Below are 20409 nucleotides of genomic sequence, written 5' to 3' on the forward strand. Positions count from 1 at the left end.
GGACAACAATGGCATATTTTTCCTTTTTTTTTTTTTTTTTTTTTCTTCTTCTCTTTTCTTTGTCAGGTTGTGCAATGCTTGATTCCCTTAAGCTTTCTAATTGACCCATGTAACGAGTGTTAAGTCAATGACTCCCAAACCAGGTGGTTTTAGGGTATTAGGTGTAAAAACACCCCTAGGACTTACTAACTCGAGTCAAAAAGGCTACGAAATCAAACTAACCATGACATTAACCAAATCAAAATTCTTCACCTTTTGACGTGAACACTCAATGCTTTGAGACAAAAGGTCCAGTTACTTAGTGAAAAGCTTATCAATGATCATTATTATTATTATTTATTTTTTATTTATTTTTAAACGTATATATATGCCAAAGTATCCATCTAATCGATCATCTAGTTTCACTTAAAACATAGAAACATACACATTAAACTTTCATGTCATACCCCACAAATTATGTGCTAATGTGCTTGTGTAAGATCAGATCAAACATGTGAATTCTCAACTGTCCTAAACAAGTAACCAAACTGAAAAACTCAATTATTAGATCATGTGTTCAGAATTTTAAGCTCACCAATGAAATCAAATCACAATTTTCAAGATCAACCAAAATTTTAAGACAAACATGAACATGCATATATATATATATATATATATATATATAACACATAAAGCAACAACATGAAATTGGGACAAAGTGTGTGAACATGTGTGCTCATACCCCCAAACTTAAATGACACATTGTCCCCAATGTGTTTAGATTAAGGAAAGAATGTACCCGGGAAATGGTTGACCTAGTCTTGGAAAGCATGGCTCGTTGCACACCCCCAAACTTGAATTGAAGCACATTTATCCCTGCAAAATAATAAAACACACAAACAAGTAAAAAGGAACAAAACTAAATTGAAATACTAAAAGAAAAACAGAACAAAAGAAAAATAACTATGGGATGCTGCCAAGTGCGCTCGATCACACTCACAGAATGCGGTAGCATCACCACTGGACACTTGCATTCGATCGCAGTAATAGAATGAACAATATAAATAAAAAAAAAAAAAATTTGCGAAACATAATGAAAGACTCAACAACCCAAAAATCAACAAAAAGAAAGTATGCGATGGGGTGCCTCCCATGAGCGCTAAATTTTACGTCTTCAGCTAGACTGTGGTCTTCTCTCAATGTGGTCCAGAAGTGGATGGTCCAAATGGTGGAGCTACATATTGGACATCCTGGAGTTCCAAATCTTGTGATGCCAAATCTTGATCTTGTGGTGCGAAATCCTTTTCAATGTATGGCTTCACTCTGTGTCCATTCACCTTGAATGATTGACATTTTTGTGGACTATAGACCTCCACAGCTCCATGAGGAAATACTTTAGTGATCATATAGGGACCAAACCATCTTGACTTAAGTTTTCTAGGGAATAGTCTCAATCTGGAATTATAGATTAACACCTTTTGGCCTTCATGAAATTCTTTCCTGAGGAGTAGTTTGTCATGGTACGCCTTGGTTCTTTCCTTGTAGAGTTTTGCATTCTCATAAGCATCATGCCGCAATTCCTCTAGTTCATTCAGTTGTAATTTCCTCTTGTTACCTGCTTGGTGCATGTCGAAGTTGACTTTCTTAATGGCCCAATATGCTTTGTGCTCCAACTCTACTGGTAAATGACAAGCTTTCCCAAAATCCAATCGATATGGGGACATACCGATAGGCGTCTTGTATGCAGTTCTATAGGCCCATAGTGCATCATTCAGGCGTAGAGACCAATCCTTCCTGCTAGGGTTCACTGTCGTTTCTAGTATGCTTTTGATTTCTCGGTTACTGATCTCCACTTGACCACTGGTTTGAGGATGGTACGGAGTGCCAACCTTATGGGTGATCCCGTACTTCTTGATCAAAGCTGAAAAAGCATAATTGTTGAAGCGGCTACCACCATCACTTATTATTGCCCTTGGTGTTCCAAACCTAGCAAAGATGTTATCCTGCAAAAACTTCACAACCACTTTGTGATCATTGGTCTTTGAGGGGACAGTCTCGACCCATTTAGACACATAATCCACACCTACAAGAATATAAAGAAGTCAATATATTCTTGCCGGTTCTCGAGTTAGGAAATGGTCCCATGAAGTCAATACCCCATACATCGAAGATCTCTACCACTTGAATATTTTGCAGTGGCATCTGGTGTCTGGAGGAATTGTTGCCGGTTCTCTGGCATCTATCACAAGAGCTGCAAAACAAAAAGGTATCTTTAAACACATTAGGCCAATAGAAACTAGATTGTAATACCTTAAGTGCTGTTCTCTTGGCCCCAAAGTGTCCTCCACAAGCAAATTGATGACAATGCTGCAGAATGCTCAAATGCTCTTCTTCTGAGACACATCTTCTAATGATTTGATCCGGACAAAATTTGAACAGATAGGGATCATCCCAATGGTAATGTCTAGATATGGATATCAACCTCTTTTTTTCTTGACTGGACATACCTGGAGGAAAAACCTTGGCAGTTATGTAATTTACAATATCTGCATACCATGGAACTTGGACCTCGACCGCAAATAACTGTTCATCTGGAAATTTTTCACTTAATGGAAGCTCTTCTTCTTCTTCCTCATGGAGTAGTCGGGATAAATGATCTGCAACCACATTCTCACTGCCCTTCTTATCTTTGATCTCGAGATCAAATTCTTGCAATAATAATACCCATCTGATTAGTCTTGGCTTTGCATCCTTCTTGGCAAACAAATATCTCAAGGCAACATGATCAGTGAATACAATGACTTTAGAGCCAATTAGGTATGATCGAAACTTCTCCAAAGCAAATATGACAGCTAATAATTCTTTCTCAGTGGTAGAATAATTTAACTGTGCATCATTCAATGTTCTAGAAGCATAATATATTGCATGAGGTACCTTATTGATTCTTTGACCCAAGACAGCTCCCAAGGCAAAGTCACTAGCGTCACACATGAGCTCAAAAGGGAGACTCCAATCAGGTGCTCGCATTATTGGTGCAGAAGTGAGCAGCTTTTTCAGTGTGTTGAAAGCAGTCATGCATTCTTTGGTCCATTCAAACTTAGCTTCCTTCCCTAGCAATGTGCAGAGGGGTCTAGAGATCTTGGAGAAATCCTTAATAAACCTCCTATAGAACCCAGCATGTCCAAGGAAACTCCTCACCCCCTTTACTGTTAGAGGTGGGGGAAGTTTGGAGATGATATCTATCTTAGCCTTATCCACTTAAATGCCCTTGCTTGAAATAGCATGACCCAATACAATGCCTTGTTGAACCATGAAGTGGCATTTTTCCCAATTGAGCACTAGGTTGCATTCTTCACACCTCTTGAGAACATTCTTTAAATGGTGGAGGCATTCGTCGAAACTAGACCCAAAAACGCTGAATTCATCCATAAATACCTCAATGGTTTTCTCCACCATATCTAAAAAAATACTCATCATGCATCTTTGAAATGTGGCTGGGGCATTGCATAAGCCAAATGGCATCCTTCTGTAAGCGAATGTGCCAAAAGGACATGTGAAGGTGGTCTTCTCCTGATCTTCTGGTGCTATTGCAATCTGATTATAGCCACTGTACCCATCCAAGAAACAATAGTGGCTATGGCCAGCTAACCGCTCTAGCATTTGATCAATGAAGGGTAATGGAAAATGGTATTTTCTTGTTACCTTGTTCAGCTTTCTGTAATCAATGCATACCCTCCATCCAGTGGTTACTCTTGTAGGTATCAGCTCATCATCGTCATTCTTCACCACGGTGATCCTACTCTTCTTGGGAACTACTTGGACTGGACTCACCCATTTACTGTTTGAGATGGGGTAGATGATGCCTACATCTAATAATTTCAATACTTCTACCTTGACTACCTCCTTCATGTGTGGGTTGAGGCTTCTTTGCGCATCCCTGGTTGGCTTTGCTTCGTCTTCAAGGAAAATTTGATGCATGCACTTAGCTGGGCTTATTCCTTTTATGTCAGCAATGGTCCACCCCAAGGCGGTCTTATGTTCTCTAAGAATTCTCAGCAGCTTTTCTTCTTCCCCACAACTTAGATTTGCAACTATGATGACTGGTAGTGTCTTGTTTTCTCCCAGGTATGCATATTTTAAGTGCTCGGGCAATTGCTTCAATTCCAGCTTGGGTGCCTGTACAATAGAGGGAACAAGGAACGAATTAGTAGGTTCAAGAATCTCGAATGTAGGATTATACTTACTTGGGTATTTGGGAGAAGCTTCAAGGTGATGCACTGTTTCGATGAGATTTTTAGTAACATCTTTAGATTTTTGCTCAATGTCCTGCCTTGTGAAACTATGGGTGAGGATGGCTTCCAATGGATCTTTGTATTGGGCCTGCAAGACTGTCTTACCCACATCGTGGATCATACAAACATCAAAGCAATCTAATTCTTCTTGAGGTAATTTTAATGCATCGAATATTTTGAACTCTATTGTTTCACCGTTTATCTTCATGCTCACAATACCCTTTTTCACCCCTATTGTAGTATCGGCAGTTCTCATAAAGGGTCTTCCTAAGATAATAGATAAAGGTGATGGCATGGGGGATTCTTCCATATCCAATACAATAAAGTTAGCAGGTAAAATAAATGTACCTACCGTTACCAATACATTCTCCAGTATACCTCTTGGTCTTTTGATGTTTATGTCTGCCAATTGTAAGGTGATAGAGGTTGGTTGAATCTCCCCCAATCCCAGCTTTTCATACACCGTGTAAGGCAACAAATTCACTCCTGCTCCTAAGTCCAGTAGCGCCTTTTCAAAGGAATGGTCTCCTATCCTGCAAGGAATGGTAAAACTACCTGGATCTGTCAGTTTTGGTGGTAATTTTCTTAACAGAACTGCACTTACCTCTTCTGTTAGGGCCACTGTCTCATACTCCTGAAACTTCCTTTTGTTAGTTCAACAATCTTTTAAAAATTTAGCATATGAAGGAATTTGTTTAATTGCTTCTAATAAAGGAATGTTGATTTATATTTTCCTCAAAGTTTCAAAGATATCCCTGAATTGTTCTTCTTTCTTGGGTTTGACTAGCCTTTGAGGGAAGGGTGGTGCATTTACCTTTTCCTTATTAGAAATGGATGGTCCTTCTGGAATTTCTTGAGGTGGCTCTTCAGTCCCAATTACCTTGCCATTTCTGAGAACTGTGACTACTTCCAGCTGCTGATGATCCCCCTGATCGGGTAATGTTTGAGCTGAAAATTCTTCTTGGTTCCTCTCACTTAGCTCCTTTGCCATTTGACCCATTCGTACTTCTAGTTTTTGTATGGCTTGTTTGTGATCAGCCATAAACTACTGTTGTGAGGTCACCAGCTGTTGTACAAGATCCTTCAAATCATCCCTTTCTTGCTTTTGAGCTGGTGTGTCCTGTTGCAGAGGTGAAATTTTCTGAGCAGTCATAGTTTTGACAACCATATCCAACTTCTGTTCCACAGCAGATACCTGATTTTTCATATCGCTATTTTCGTCACTCTTGCGTTTGCTCCTTACATCTCTCCTCCTTTTGGATGGGAATTGTTGAGTATGTTCACTCAACCCTTCAAAGATCTCTATGGCTTCCTCACTGCTCTTCTCCATCAGCATACCTCCACAAGCTATATCAATCATCCCTCTATTAGTATCATCTAAGCCTTCATAGAAGATTTTCACTTGCTCATCTTGAGGGATGTTGTGATGTGGACACTTAAGGAGTAAGGAATTGAAATGATCCCAGGCTTCAAAGAACAAATCCCCATCTCATTGTTGGAACATTTGAAGTTCCCTTTTAAGTTGCTTTGTCTTTTGGGCTGGGAAAAATCTCTTCAGAAATTTGGTGGTCAATTCTTCCCAAGTATGAATGGATTCTGCAGGCAAGGAATTGTACCACAGTTTAGCATTATCTTTCAAGGAAAAGGAAAAAGAACTAACCTGAGTCTCTCGGGAGTTAGGCCTTGAACATTCTGCAACTTGCATAAGTCGAAGAATTCTTTTAGATGCAAGTTGGGATCCTTAGTAGCTGTGCCTCTGAAGTGGGTTAGTGCATTGAGAATTTGGGGAGAAATATAATAACTGCCATCCACCTCTGGTTGATATGCTATGCATGAGGGTTGATGGACGTTTGTTGGCATGTATGCTTGCTTCATTGGTCTCCCCACTCGTGGTGGATTTGCTTCGAATGGTCTTGGCCCAATTGGATTTTCTTGCATGTCTTCCATTTCAACTTCTTCTTCTCCTTCTTTGTCTCAAGGTCGTTGTCGAATTGTCCGCTCAATTTCAGTATCGAGGGGAAAAACGGTTGAGGCTTGAGATCGACAACCTTGCATGAACTTGGCAGTTTTAGCACTGCCTGGTCCGGATGCTCTCTGGAACTGTTCTCGATCGCAGGTTGGTGCGTTCGATCGTACTACGCTCAATCGCACTTGGCTGACGATTGATCACAATCACAGAATGCCAATCCGCAACCTGTAACAAAAACAAAAAAGTGAATGAAAAAAAATTCTTTTTGATTTGATTTTTGCTAATACTAAATTAAAATTGAAAGTTAAACTATCAAAACTGAAGGAAGATAAATTTAAACAAAATTCGCCGCAATCCTCGGCAACGGCGCCAAAAACTTGTTGTGCAAAAATATACCTAAATTAATAGGTAAATTATTGTACGTTTTACCTGCAAGTGCACAAGGTCAACATGGTAATATAGGGTGCAAGTACAGGATCATTCCCACGAGGATTGCTGAATTTATGTTTAAAAATAAATTCCTTATGTAAAAACAGAGAGTGATTGTTAAAGTGATAATGATAAAAAGGTAGGGCTTTGATATCCACCACTAATTATATCTAGCTAATATAACAATATGCCAATGCTTTGATCATGTTATGTATATTTAATGCTTGCCAACCTAAAGGTGTGGGTGTCTGCTCATTAGGCTACTCATTTCCCTAAGCACCGAATTAAGCATGGGTGTCTACTCTAATTCTTTTCTTTCTTAAAGGATTTAGCATGGGTGTCTACTAAGTTGTTCTTTAAGAAAGCATGAATCTGTGGAAATTGGCGAACACATGAGGCCTAGGGCATGGGTGTTTACTCCCGGTTCCCCATGTTGATTAACCCAAGAACCCGGTGTGAATTTCTTTTGTTACTAGCATTAAACCCAGGACTCGATCATCCAAATTGATTTAATTAACTAGTCCATACCACATGCATATGTTGATCAGGTACACACATATGAGGAATTCATGAAAGCAGGAATTAACCAAGTTAAATAACATAACATAACCATCGCAAAGGCGCCAATATTGAAATATTAACTAAACATAACTAAGGCTTCAATCTAGGCCTACTAAGTAAATTAGCTACACATAGAATTTGTGTTAAACATCTTTGTAAAATAAAAGCAAGGAAAAGAATAAACCCGAGACTTGAACTTGAGAGCTCCTACCCATCTATTCCTCCAAGCCCCCTTATTCTAAAGGTCTAAGAGTCTATTTATAGGCTTTAGAAGTCCTTGGAAAAGTAGTAAAACCTAGGGTTTTCGCAGGTTTCAACCCTATTACAATTTGGAGTTGGAAAAACCCTATTATGGAAATAGGTACATTGTAGCCGCCACTTGGAATGCCTCCTGCGCATGGGTGCGCTCGATCGTAGCCCGTGTACGCTCGATCGCACGTCTGCATTCGATACCTCTTCTGCCTGCGCTCGATCGCTTCTGGCTTGGCTTGTTCAGCATCTCCTCTGGTATTGCGCTCGATCGCAAATACTCTGCGAATGATCGCAGTACCAGGGAACTCCAATTTTCGTGTGTTCTCTTTTTTAGCCTAAATCACCCAGTTTTACGTCACTTTCTTCTAAAAGCCTGTAAAAACAACAAAAACACCAAAAGGAAGTAAAATGATCTAATTAACTAAAACCAAAGGATTAAAACATGTAAGATAAGGGCTGAAAATATGAATATTTTAGCGCTTATCACGTCCAAAATACGGTAACAGTCCTTTTTCACCTTGGATTTGGTTTTCACTCTCCAACTTTGACTGGGAGACTAACCTAGGGTTTCTAGGCTTCTTAATCCCTATAAATAGGCCTCTAAACTTTGTAGAAAACACAATGCTTCCTAGAGCAAAAATTCAATGGAGCTTAGTAGAGTCATAAGCTCATGGGGTTTTGATGTAACCCTATCCAAGCCCAATGGTTTGATTACATTTAATTTATAAATTTTTAGTTTATGCATGTTGATTGTATAACTATGAGAATTGCTACATATTGATTTCGTTCTTAAATATTAAATGCAATTGTTCTTAGTTTCAAAATCATTATTTGTGAAATTCTTCTCTTGTCTTAGAAAGTCTTTTACTTTTATTGAACTCAAATCATTCTTGTTTTCTGTGATTATGAGGATACACAATGGGTTTAATTGACATATGATCAATAGGATTTGATAGGCCATACCTAGGGAAGACGGATTGTACTACACCCTAGGTTAGTGTAATTTAGGTAGACAGTCCGTGCCAACCGAAGATGGGTTACACTTATTCATTGATTGTATGTATCCTGTTATAGAATTTGATAATTCATACCTAGGGAAGACGGGTCGTACTGCATCGTAGTGGCTAGGTGGACGATCCGTGCCAACCGAAGATGGATTATATCTATTCTTTAATAAGGTAGTTTCTTGTTTATTTATAACATGCAATGAATGAATTTCTGGATTAAATCTGATTAACCATTGTTGTGCGGATAGAGGTGAAGTCAATACCCTACACTCTCTCTTATATTTAATTCTCTTTTAATTTCATGCACTTTAGTTACTAACCAAATCAATCATCTTTTTAATTAAGTTAATTTTGATCTTTCGAATTTGATAACAAAACCGCTGCAATCATTGAGGTTCGACACCCTCTCTTTAGCCTATTCTATAAGGAATCGTCCTATTGCGAGTGGTTATTTTTATTATTGATATTTTTGGACACAAAAAGACCAAATCACACTTTCTTGCTTCCTGTCACCATTTCGCACCCAAATTACCAAACAGTACTGTTTTTTGTTTTATAGATCTCTATCTTTACCTTGGCCATTTCTTTCTTTCTTTTTTTAGACGGACCCATAATTTATGAGAATTTAGTCAACACAAGGTAAATTGGGTTTATTAGAAGGAAAAATTGTAAACTACAATATAATTGTTATATAATTAAAATGACATGGTAATAAAAATAAATTTAAAAGTTGCCACATCAATTATATTATATGGGTTTACTAATAAATAGCATTAGTCGATGAGAAATGCTAGGGAAACTAACAATTTTACTAACAGAAGCTTACTAAATTGTTGTGTAGCTCATTCATTGGAAAAACAAAAACAAAACAATTAATTAAGAGAAGTGTAATGAGTACCAATGAATGAGCTACAGATCAGTTTAGAAAGCCTCTATTAGTAAAAGAGTTAGTACCCTTAATATTTCTCTTAGTCGATTGCTCTTTTGTTGAAGCATGTGTGGTAGGGCACGCGTGTCAGATGGTGCAGAATGATGGGTGGAGCGCTTTGTCTTCACTAGCCTTGGCGACTACTCAAAAGGGTGTCAACAGTAGGGGGTGAAAAAGCAGTTACAGTTAGCAGTTATTGGCTAAAACCACTAACCATAGCCGCCTAGGCGGTTAACTGCTAGGCAGTTAACCGTCAGTTAGCGGTTAGTAACTTTAGTAACTGCTAACCGCTTATTTAAAGAAAAATTTTTAAAATACAAAACAAAACAAAACAATGTCATTTTTATGGTAATATGATTATATCATATTACGTACGACATCGTTTGTATAAAAAACACAAAAACGACATCGTTTCATGTATTTTTTTCAACTAATTTTCACTTAGAACAGGGACCGCCTTAACTATAAATAGGGCTGAACGCAATTTTCAACTCATTTTCTCTCATTTTCTTTCCTTCCCATGAAATTTTCCTCTTCTCTCTCTTAGGGTTTGTACCTAAACCTTAAGGATTGGTTTGAGGAGTTCTCCAAAGGGAAATCTCGGAACATGTTTCTTAGCGATAGATCCTCATTTCCACCGATTAGTTTGAGGTAAACCCTAACTTTACTTAAGGTTGAGTTGATTTTTGGGGGGTTTTGCTTAATTTCCTAAATTTCTTTAGGGCTTTTGTAATTTGTGGAGTTATAAGCTTGGGTCAAGCTTCAGGTTGGAGTTTCGTGTGGCGAAATTTCGGATTTTGTAAGTTGGGATTTTGGTGTCTAACCCTAGAGTTTCTCTATGGGTTGGTATTTTTAGTAATGGATAATTGTTAAGGTCTAGAGTCTTAATAAGTGTACTTGTAACGTGTAAGAACTGATGAGTTACATGTGGTTCAATATAAATACAAAACAATTCCTCCCACTGATTTAATGGGAGTCAAAACACAAAGCTTGTGTTCATAGAAATCTAATATTTCAGTTGTATGACAGTATACTAAGACTCCATTTCTTTCGACATAAAATGTTCTCCGTCAGAAAATATTTTCGTTGTTTGGCGCGTATGGAAAATCACAAATTTTTTTTTATATATATTTTTTCGTTCACTCATATTAAACTTTAAATTACAACAATATCCCGATGGGTCTTGACCAAGTCCCGACGAGTCCTAATCCGGTCGCGGTTGTTTTTCAACCGGGTCTCCGCTAGGTCCTAGCGGTGGCTCGATTCGGTCCTACAGAGTCCCGACCGAATCCCAACGGCTCCCGATTGGTTCTCAATGAGTCCCGACTGTGTTCCACTAGTGTGTCGACTAGGTTCCGGTGGAGTCCCGACCAGGTCCCGAATTGCTTTTTCGTTCAAATTCAAAATATTTTTTGTTGACTATTATTTTCGTCACACCAAAAAATATGATAAATATTTTCAAAAAATCACTTTATGCCGAAACAAACGAGGCATAAATAACATTTTTATTAGCTCTTCAAATAGACACGTGTTAGCTTGCCTTATTCCTATTTAGTATCTTCGTTCTCATGGTCTAAAGCGAGCAAGGATTTATGACCACTCATTCTCATCCGCATACATACCATATATTTTTCCCTCTCACTTATGATCAGCGTTCTCCCATGCACACCAAAAACAAAAATGAGAAAAAAGGAAAGCAATGGAGTCGGATCAATGATTATTGATTTGCTGAAATCAAGCATGAAAACTATCTTGATTTGATGTAAACAATCTTCCAAAAAAATCCATTTCTCATCATCCCATCAACAAGGCCCATTTGCTAGCAAACCACCACAATATTCCAAGAAGATGGGAGCTGCAGAAATGTAGGACAAAGTTTAAGGATTGCGGAGGGAGTTGGAGAAATATTGGCGGCCGGCAAATGGTGAGAGTGAGAGGTTTTATGGTGCAGAGTTCGGCGTCGTCAGCTGAGAAAGTGGGATCGGTTGGGTATTTGGTAAATGAGAGTGGGTGGTAGGTGAGAAGGTTGGTTGAGAAGGCAGATGAGATGAGTTGCTCAGGTTCAATTTGAAGCATTTCATGTGCCTGAAGTACGATCGAGCACCCCTGTGCTAGCCTACCAGATTCCAGCAACTGCAGCACCGAAATTCCAGCTCCTTCGGGTCGTATGAGAGCTTTTACTTTTTGTTTCAGTTTTTATTTTATTGTGATTTCCTTTGTAGTTTATGTTGGGTTGCCATTTTTTGTCTTTGCCATTAATTGCTTGTGACCCCAACCTTAAACACACTCATAGACAACTTAAAGCCAAAAGGAATTCTAAATTGCTAAGAGAGCACACCACTGAGGCCATAGGCGACCATGTGGCTTTGAGAGATCACTATCTCCCTACCACACACACTTCCCCCACATGTCTCAGGCTGCCGGACATTACTATGAGATTAAGCCCAGCAGTATACAAAGTCTACCATCTTTTCTAGGGCATAGCAACGAAAATCCTTACAACTTCCTCAATGAATTCTTAGCAATCTGTTCCACCATTAAAGTGACTGGATTCACTGAGGATGCTCTAAGGATGCGTCTCTTTCCTTTCTCCCTCAAGGAAAAAGCCAAACATTGGTTTAATTCCTTAGCATCCAACTCCATTACTTCTTGGGCTGAATTGCAACAAGAATTTCTTAAGAAGTATTTTCCCATAGGAAAGACCAATGACATTAGGAGAGCTATCACTAGTATCTCCCAATATAAGGGCGAGCAATTCCTTGAGACCTAGGAGAGACTGAGGGACCTACTTAGATCATGCCTACACCACGCTGTCCCGAAATGGCAACTTGTGCAATGCTTCTATGATGGCTTGATTGAGCCTCATAGACAAATGGTAGACGCATCGTGTGGGGGGACATTTATCTTAAAGAGCGAGGATGAAGCATGGGCCCTGTTTGAAAATTTGACTAATAATTATGTTCATCATGCTTCCACTAGACGTAGGGCACCCGCACCTAAAGCACCAAAGACCAACAGTCTCTTTGAAGTAGGATATTCTACGAATGTTGTTACCCAAGTAGTTAATGCTATCACTAGGAAGTTAGATCAATTGATGGTTGCTGGTCTTGCACCTAATTGTACTCACATGCACACACGACCTGAACCATGCTCATTTTGTTCTAGTCCTATGCATCATATAAATGATTGCCCTGCTACAAGAAATTATGTTGATGTTTCTAATGAGCAGGTCAACGCAGCATTCTCCCAACCAGGTAATGATCTATACTCCAATACTTATAACCCAAGGTGGAGAAATCATCAAAACCTCTCATGGAAGGCCCAAGCTCTTGGGCTGCACAATCAAGCTCAATCTAACAGGCAGCCCTATCAACCTTCTTCCACATACCGGCCTCCACAACAACAGTATCAAGCGACACCAGCCCTTCGGTCGGATTCTGACTTTCAAGAGATGATATGGAACCTTATGAGCGAGGTGAATCAGACTCTGAAAACTCACCAAGAGATAATGAAATCTCTACAGCAGATGGTGAACTCGCACACTCAAGCAATTTCCAAGTTAGAAGCTCAGACCGCACTACCTCCTACGTCATCATCGGACTTTCAAAATACGGTGTTGGAAGCTACAAGCAAAATGAAGACTATGAATCAGATAGTGAATTCTCACTCTCAGTCCATCACCAAAATAGAAGCCCGAATCGGTAGTATCACCAAGTTAGAAGCTCAAGTCGGACAAATTGCCAATGCCCTCAACAAGAAGGACGAAGGAAAGCTTCCAAGTTAGCCAATGACCAACCCTAGGGGACTATACATGGTAAAAGGAAGCACTTCTCATCTGGAGCAAGTTCAAGCCATAACCACATTGTGAAGCTGAAGACTGGTTGACAATCTTCTGAAGGAAAAGAAGGATGAGCAACTTGATGCCCCACATAATCTGCATCAGGACAAGGGTAAGCAAGTAAGCACTGGGGCTTCTTCATCTGCTGCCCCCACTCCTGAGATACCATATGAGCCTAGGGTCCTATTCCCAGAGTGTCTCAAGGCACCTTCCCACTTCTGGAAGGAAGGAGAGAAGATACAAGACATGATGGAGGCCTTCCAGCAAGTCAAAGTCAACATCCCACCCCTCGATGCCATCAAGCAAATTCCAGCCTACGCAAAATTTCTCAAAGACTTGTGTAGTTAGAAGAGGAAGAATCGAAAGCACATTCCAAAGAAAGTCATTCTCACCGAGCAAGTGAGCTCCCTGATTCAGCATAACACTCCTCCAAAATTTAAGGACGCTGGAGTGCTTACAATTTCGTGCGTCATCGGAAACATTGAGATTGAGAGAGCTCTCCTCGACTTAGGAGCTGGTGTGAATCTGCTTCCATACTCTGTGTATCAGCAACTTGGCTTAGGGGAACTGAAACCTACAAGCACTGTCTTGCAATTGGCGGACCGACCTATCAAGAAACCCCGAGGGATTGTGGAAGATGTCATCATCAAGGTGGACAAGTTCTACTATCCAGTTGACTTCATAGTTCTTGACACATAACCTATCCCAAATCCAGAGAAGCAAATTCTTGTCATCGTTGGGCGACCTTTCTTAGCCACAGCCAATGCATGCATCAATTGTCGAACTCATTTGGGAATATGAAGATCAGACTAAACATCTTCAATGCCTTCCAGAATGCACCTTATCAGAATACATGTTTCTTCTTGGATGACATTGGAGAAACTATTGAAGACCCACCTCCTGACCCTCTATCTGAAGCCCCATCATGGAGAAACCCACTGGAGCCTATGCCTCTCACTTCAAGTACTCCACCACCTAATGACAACCGAACAAGGAACATATTTCATTCAGCGGTTACTGAAGTGGACTTCATTGGGGTGGACAATTTTTTGGCAAGTTCCCTGGTTGCCCTGGTTTTTTAGAACCCCCATAGAGACAAGAGGTTGATCATGAAACCAGTTCAGGACAAACACATTGAGTATCGTCATGGGGAGCATCAAGACTTTTCAGCTGAAAGAAGAAGTTTCGGGATGTTAAGAGGAATCCTCTTCCTTGTGGAGTGCTATATGATGATGAAGAAGAAGGGATGGAATAGCTTGATTGGACTTATGAATGATCGAGGTAAGATCCTTCAGAACTCGGACTTAAATTGAGAAATACCTCATGAGATCGGGCATAGGCCCTGTGTGCTCGACTCCTCACTCCACCAGGGTACATGATCTCCATTCAGATTTATTTTATCCATTGTTGCTTCATTCTTTGATTATATTGTTACAACAATGTGTGCACTTGATTGGTATTTGGTTGGAGTATCACTTTCTTTTTCAGGACATATGTTTTTGCTTGCAAGTTTGGGGGTATGATACACCCCACATCTGCTCATTCAAGTATTCCTATACTCTTAATCTTATTCTTTAGTTTTGTAAATACATTGGGGACAATGTATGATTCAAGCTTGGGGGTATGGAAAAACAAAACAATGTACAAATTTTGTTGTTATGCCATTCTTAAGCATATGATTGAGCTTTGATTTTGGTTTGAATTTCATTGGTAGGCTTAAAGTTATGAACACATGATCATTTAGGAATTTTGAGTCTTGTTACTTACTTTTGGCATCCGTGCCAACCAAAGGTGAATTATACCTATTCTTTAATAAGGTAGTTTCTTGTTTATTTATAACATGCATTGAATGAATTTATGGATTAAATCTGATTAACCATTGTTGTGCGGATAGAGGTGAAGTCAATACCCTACACTCTCTCTTTTATTTAATTCTCTTTTAATTTCATGCACTTTAGTTACAAACCAAATCAATCATATTTTTAATTAAGTTAATTTTGATATCTCGAATTTGATATCAAAACCTCTGCAATCCTTGAGGTTCAACACCCTCTCTTTAGCCTATTCTATATGGATTCATCCTATTGCGAGTTGTTATTTTTATTATTGATATTTTTGGACACAAAAAGACCAAATCGCACTTTCTTTCTTCATGTTGCCATTTTGAACCCCAATTACCAAACAATACTATTTTTTGTTTTATAGATCTCTATCTTTACCTTGGCCATTTCTTTCTTTCTTTTTTTAGACGGACCCACAATTTATGAGAATTTAGTCAACACAAGGTACATTGGGTGGTAATAAAATTAAATTTTAAAGTTGCCAAATCAATTATATTATATGGGTTTACTAATAAATAGTATTAGTCAATGAGAAATGCTAGGGAAACTAACTATTTTACTAACTGAAGCTTACTAAATTGTTGTGTAGCTCATTCATTGGAAAAACAAAAACAAAACAATCAATTAAGAGAAGTGTAATGAGTACCAATGAATGAGCTAAACATCATTTAAGTAAGCCTCTGTTCGTAAAAGAGTTAGTACCCCTAGTATTTCTCTTAGTCGATTGCTCGTTTATTGAAGCATGTGTGGTAGGGCACGTGTGTCAGATGGTGCAAAAATGATGGGTGGAGCGCTTTGTCTTCACTAGCCTTGGCGACTACTCCAAAGGGTGTCAACAGTAGGGGTGAAAAAGCAATTACAGTTAGCGGTTATTGGCTAAAGCCGCTAACCGTAACTGCCTAGGCAGTTAACCTCTAGGCAGTTAACTGTCGGTTAGCAATTAGTAACTATAATAACTGCTAACCGCTTTTTAAAAGAAAATTTTTTTAAAAAAAAAAACAAAAACAAAACAAAACAATGTCGTTTTTATGGTAATATGATAATATCATACTATATACGACATCGTTTGTATAAAAAACACAAAAACGACATCGTTTCATGTATTTTTTTCTACTCATTTTCACTTAGAATAGGGACCACTAGAACTATTGATAGGGCTGAATGCGATTTTCAACTCATTCTCTTTCCTTTCCACGAAATTTCCCTCTTCTCTCTCTTAGGGTTTATACCTAAACCTTAAGGATTAGTTTGAGGAGTTCTCCAAAGGCAAATCTAACCCCGGGAACATGTTCCTTAGCGTTAGATCCTCATTTACACCTATTAGTTTTAGGTAAACCCTAACTTTACTTAATGTTGAGTTGATTTTTGGGGGGTTTTGCTTAATTTCCGAAATTTCTTTAGGGCTTCTGTAATTTGTGGAGTTATAAGCTTGGGTCAAGCTTCAAGTTGGGGTTTCGTGTGGCAAAATTTCGGATTTTGTCCAAGATCAAGGTAATTGTTAAGGGAGTCAAAACAATTATAAATACAAAACAATTCCTCCCGCTGATTTAATGGGAGTCAAAACACAAACCTTGTGTTCATAGAAATCTAATATTTTAGTTGTATGACAGTATACTAAGACTCCATTTCTTTCGACGTAAAATGTTCTCCGTCAGAAAATATTTTCTTGAAAAATGATTTCTTTGAAAACATTTTTCGGTGTTTGGCGCGTACGGAAAATCACAAATATTTTTTTTATATACATTTTTTCTTTCACTCATATTAAACTTTAAATTACAACAATATCTTAACGGGTCTCGACCAAGTCCCAACGAGTCCTAATCGGGTCGCAGTTGTTTTTCAATCGGAACTCAGCTAGGTCCTAGTAATGGCTCGACTGGGTCCTACAGAGTCCCGACCGAATCCCAACAGCTCCCGATTGGTTCTCAATGAGTCCCGACCGTGTTTCACTTGTGTGTCGACTAGGTTCCGGCGGAGTCTTGAGCTGGTCCCGACTAGCTTTTTCGTTCAAATTGAAAATATTTTCTGTTGACTATTATTTTCGTCACACCAAAAAATATGATAAATATTTTCAAAAAATCACTTTATGCCAAAACAAACGAAGCATAAATAACATTTTTATTAGCTCTTCAAATAGACACCTGTTAGCTTGCCTTATTCCCATTTAGTATCTTCGTTCTCATGGTCTAAAGCGAGCAAGAATTTATGACCACTCATTCTCATCCGCATACATACCATATATTTTTCCCTCTCACTTATGATCAGCATTCTCCCATGCACACCAAAAACTAAAATGAGAAAAAGGAAAGCAATGGAGTCAGATCAATGATTATTGATTTGCTGAAATTAAGCATGAAAACTATCTTTCATTTGATGTAAATCATCTTCCAAAAAAATCCATTTCTCATCATCCCATCAACATGGCCATTTACTAGCAAACCACCACAATATTCCAAGAAGATGGGAGCTGCAGAAATGTAGGACAAAGTTGAAGGAATGCGGGGGGAGTTGGAGAAATATTGGCGGCCGGCAAATGGCGAGTGTGAAAGGTTTTATGGTGTAGGGTTCGGCGTCGTCATCTGCAAATTCACATTTCATAAGGGTAGGCTAATTCTGACAGGAAGTGCGCTCGAGCGCACTCGCGCCCAGCCCATAGGAGACATGTTGCACGAGTGCGAGCGAGTGCACCTATAGTGCGATCGAGCGCACTCGGCCGACCTGGCAGCACTGAAACCCTAAAATTAGCTTATAAATATCATTCTTTTCCATTTTAAACGTACAGAGACGCGCCGGGGGCGCCGTTCTTGGTCGCTTTTTGTGTTTTCTAGGTTTTTGTAGCTTGGAACTCGAATTCTTTTGTAAGTTTTTAATTTTAATGAAGTAATTTAGTTTCTTTTTGATTTCTTTTGTCATGAGAGGCTAAATCTTCAACTAAGGTTGAAGATGAAGCCTCGCCATTGATTAGTTTTATATTTTTATGTTTTGTTCGTACAAATCCGTCGTTTAATCTAATGTATGTTTGTTTCAATTCAATTTCGTGACAAAATTGTGATTGATTGTTGTTTATAAATCGTCAAAATGTTGGATATTCGTTGTGTTTCATCCAACGGATACATCGAATGATTTGATTGAGACTTATATCCATTGTGATTTACGGATACAGTGGATGATTTGATATCAATTGGATATTCGTTGTGATTTGTAATAGAGATGGATTCATCGAATGATTCAATTGGTTTATAAAAAAACAATAGAACATGCATAGGTTATAATTGTTTGTCAGATTTATGAACAAACACATGAGAATGTATGCTTTAATTTGGTGGGGTGGATTCTGAAAACCTTAGTGCCCTTTTTATCTTTTAATTATTTCATTTTGTTTCAGTTTTTATTTTCAATTTCAAATGCCCGACAAACTTCGGAACTAGGTTAAAATAGGATTAGTTTAGATAAGAATTAGTTTTCACGACACAATTCCATGTGGATCGACCTCGCACTTGCACACGTTGTACTGCACACGACTCGTGCGCTTGCGAGTACAATTAAATTTGTACATCAAAGATGTTATCCTGCAAAACTTCACAACCACTTTGTAATCATTAGTCTTTGAGGAGACAACCTCGACTCGTTTAGATACATAATCCACACCCACAAGAATATATAAATAATCATATGAGTTAGGGAATGGGAATGGACCCATGAAGTCAATGCCCCATACATCGAAGAGATCTACTACTTGAATATTTTGCAATGGCATTTGATTTTTGGATGAGATGTTACCTGTCCTCTGGCATCTATCACAAGAGCTGCAAAACAAAAAGGCATCCTTAAACACATTAGGCCAATAGGAACCAGATTGTAATACCTTAAGAGCTGTTCTCTTGGCCCCAAAGTGTCCTCCACAAGGAAACTGATGGCAATGCTGCAATATGCTCCAGTGCTCCCCTTCTGAGACACACCATCTAATGATTTGATCAGGGCAGAATTTGAATAGATAGGGATCATCCCAATGGCAATGTCTAGATATAGACATCAATATCTGCATACCATGGAAGTTGGGCCTCAACTGCAAACAACTACTCATCTAGAAAATTTTCATTCAATGGAAGCTCATCTCCTTCTTCCTCATGAAGTAGCCTGGATAGGTGATCTGCCACCACATTCTCACTGCCCTTCTTGTCTCTAATCTCAAGGTCAAACTCTTGCAATAATAATACCCATCTGATCAATCTAGGCTTTGCATCTTTCTTAGCAAACAAATATCTCAAAGCAGCATGATCAGTGAATACAATAACCTTAGAAACAATCAGGTATGATCTAAACTTCTCTAAAGCAAATATGACAGCTAATAATTTTTTCTCAGTAGTAGAATAATTTAGCTGAGCATCATTCAATGTTCTAGAAGCATAACAAATGGCATGAGATACCTTATTGATTCTTTGACCTAAGACAGCTCCCAAGGCAAAGTCACTGGCATCACACATGAGCTTAAATGGTAGATTCCAATCAGCTGCCATCATTATTGGTGTAGATGTGAGCAGCTTTTTTGGTGTGTTGAAAGCAGTCATCCATTCTTCAGTCCATTCAAACTTGGCCTCCTTGCCTAACAATGCACAGAGGAGTCTAGTGATCTTGGAGAAATCCTTGATGAACCTTCTATAGAACCTGGCATGTTCAAGAAAACTTCTCACTCCCTTCACTGTCATAGGAGGGGGCAGTTTGGAGATGATGTCAGTCTTGACCTTATCTACCTCAATGCCCTTGCTAGAAATAGAATGATCCAACACATTGCCTTGTTGAACCATAAAGTGGCATTTTTCCCAATTGAGCACTAAGTTGCATTCTTCACATCTCTTGAGGACACTCTTTAGATGATTGAGGCATTCATCAAAATTAGACCAAAAAAACACTAAAATCATCCATAAATACCTCAATGAATTTTTCCACTATATCTGAGAAAATACTCATCATGCATCTTTGGAAGGTGGCTGGTGCATTGCATAATCCAAATGGCATCCTTCTCTAGGCAAATGTGCCAAAAGGAAATGTGAAGGTGGTCTTCTCTTGGTCCTCTGGTGCTATTGCAATCTGGTTGTAGCCACTGTACCTATCCAAGAAGTAGTAGTAGCTATGGCCAGCTAACCTCTCTAGCATTTGATCAATGAAGGGTAGGGGAAAGTGGTCTTTTCATGTCACCTTGTTCAGCTTTCTGTAGTCAATGCATACCCTCCAACCAGTGGTTATTCTTGTAGGTATCAGCTCATCATATTCATTCTTCACCACTGTGATCCCACTCTTCTTTGGAACTACTTG

General features: G+C 38.9%; 1 pseudogene; it reads right to left on the bottom strand.

The window, feature by feature from the left end:
* Positions 1-1175: 1175 nt before the first annotated feature.
* LOC132185227 (uncharacterized) lies at positions 1176-3720 on the bottom strand (annotated as a pseudogene).
* Positions 3721-20409: the final 16689 nt, after the last annotated feature.

This window comes from Corylus avellana, chromosome ca6 (genome assembly GCF_901000735.1).
Source record: "Corylus avellana chromosome ca6, CavTom2PMs-1.0".
Lineage (NCBI taxonomy): Eukaryota > Viridiplantae > Streptophyta > Magnoliopsida > Fagales > Betulaceae > Corylus > Corylus avellana.